Raw genomic sequence first — 2,038 nt, 5'->3', positions numbered from 1 at the left:
TAGAATATTTCTTTAATTATGGGATTCTGAGAAAGTGATGGGAATGTCAGGGGGAGGTTTGCATCCTTTTGCCTCCAGAACACTTCCACTTGAATGGCACTCTGACACCTCAAACTTAACATGTCTAAAACCAAATTAGTCATCTTCCCTCCTAAGTCCACTTCTCCTAAATTTATTATTTCAGACAATAACATCACCATTCTCCCTCTCCCAGCAGCCCACAACCTCTGTATCATCTTTGACCCCTCAGTCTCCTTCAACCCTCATATTCAAACTACCTCCAGTTCCTACCTATTCTTCCCAGAGAGCAACTCCTGGATCTGCCCCTTCTTTCCCACCTAAACAGCTACCACTTGGGTATGAGTTCAGATCATATTGTGGCTAGACTATTTTATTAGCTCCTTCGCTGGTCTCTCTGCATCTGGCCTCTCCTCTCTCCAACCTGTACTACATGCTGCTTGCTGGCCAGAGGTCATCTTCTTGGAGACTCAGTCTCCATCTCTCTGCCTTTACAACTCTCTGCTTTTTCTCCATGTCCCTCTTCATCAAGGAAACACTACTTAAATTTGGCTTCAATACTCGGTACCAACTCTTGCCTTATGCCATCAAGTCATTTCTGACCCAAAGTGACATCATGGACATGTCTCTCCCAAAATTCCCTGCTCTCCATCTGCAATCATTCTGGTAGTATATCCATAGAGTTTTCTTGGTAAAAATATGGAAGTGGTTTACCATCGCCTCCTTCTGTGTAGTAAACTTGAGTCTCTGCCCTTGACTCTCTTTCATGTTGCTGCTACCCAGCAAAGTGAGTTTTGACTTGTAACAGATTGCCTTCCACTCACTAGCCACTGCCCAAGCTAGGAATGAAATGGATATGCCTGTGCTTGACTCTCCCTCCCATAGTCGAGACTGGTAGAGAAATGGAGACTCTCCAGGTGAGACCCTGAGAGGGAGCTGTACCAACTCACCACCCCTTAAATATCTGCTCTCTCTACCTACTATTCTCCAACCCATTTTCTTCCTTCTTCCCCAGCTCATCTACTCTTTATACCTTGCTCTAGATTCCTGTTTCTATCTTGCCAATCACATGGGTCCCAGTCTATGGAATTCCCTCCATTCCCAAATCCAAAAGATTACTACACTTCCCATTTTCAAAGCCATCTTGTAACCTACCTCCTCCAACATGCTTTCCCTGACTAATTTCCAGCACCCCAACTTGTATGAACCCATCTACATCACTTAAGAGTTTATTTGTGTCCATTCTCTACATTTCTGTATGCATATTTATTCATTATGTATTTTGGTGACTGAAAAAATGTTTATCTCCTGCATTAGAGTAAAATTCTCGAGGGCAGGGGATTTGTCATTTGCTTGTTTGAACACTTGCTTGTTTTGAGCTTTCCAATGAATCACACCTAGTGACACACAGAATGTCCTAGTAGAATGAGCACAGGACTGGGAATCAGAGGACCTGGGTTCTAATATGTGTCCAATCTGATTTGCTTGCATCCACCCCAGCATTTAGTAAAGTGTCTGGCACGTAGTAAATGCATAAATAAACCCACAATGATTAATATTAATAATAGGTATATTATTAATTATTAAAGCCATAATTCTAAGTGTTAACAGTGGTAATCACAGCTCCACCAATTGCTTGCACTGCGAATTTCTGTGACTGGGTTTTCTTGGATGTAAAATGGGAATTTGATACCTGTTTTCTCTTTCAGACTGTGAGCCCTAAGTGGGACAGGGGCTGTGTTTAACTTGATTATCTTGTTTCCATCCCTTCATTTAGAGTGACATTTGGCACACTGAAACACTTTACAGATATCATGATTATTACTATGAGTAGTGGGGTATTTTGAAGCACTGGACCTCTTCATTTGGATGAAAGGGAGCTATTTCTAGCAAATGCCCTTCCAGTGTTGCACTGGAGAGATTTGTTAGGGATCCTAATGATAGTTATCTCCACTTTCCTCAAAATTTCTCCCCTATCAACATAATGAAAAGCTGGCTTTCACGTAACCAGAGGTGGGTT

The 2,038-nt window shown here is 42.1% G+C and overlaps 1 non-coding gene across 1 annotated transcript; it reads right to left on the bottom strand.

Annotated features, from left to right (window-relative positions):
- Nucleotides 1–815: 815 nt before the first annotated feature.
- On the bottom strand, nt 816–953 carry LOC114812552. The gene has a single exon (XR_003760203.1). It is a non-coding gene; the product is annotated as a small nucleolar RNA SNORA7 (small nucleolar RNA).
- Nucleotides 954–2,038: the final 1,085 nt, after the last annotated feature.

This window comes from Ornithorhynchus anatinus, chromosome 5, assembly GCF_004115215.2.
Source record: "Ornithorhynchus anatinus isolate Pmale09 chromosome 5, mOrnAna1.pri.v4, whole genome shotgun sequence".
In the NCBI taxonomy this organism is placed as follows: domain Eukaryota; kingdom Metazoa; phylum Chordata; class Mammalia; order Monotremata; family Ornithorhynchidae; genus Ornithorhynchus; species Ornithorhynchus anatinus.
This window is presented reverse-complemented; position numbering and strand designations above follow the sequence as displayed.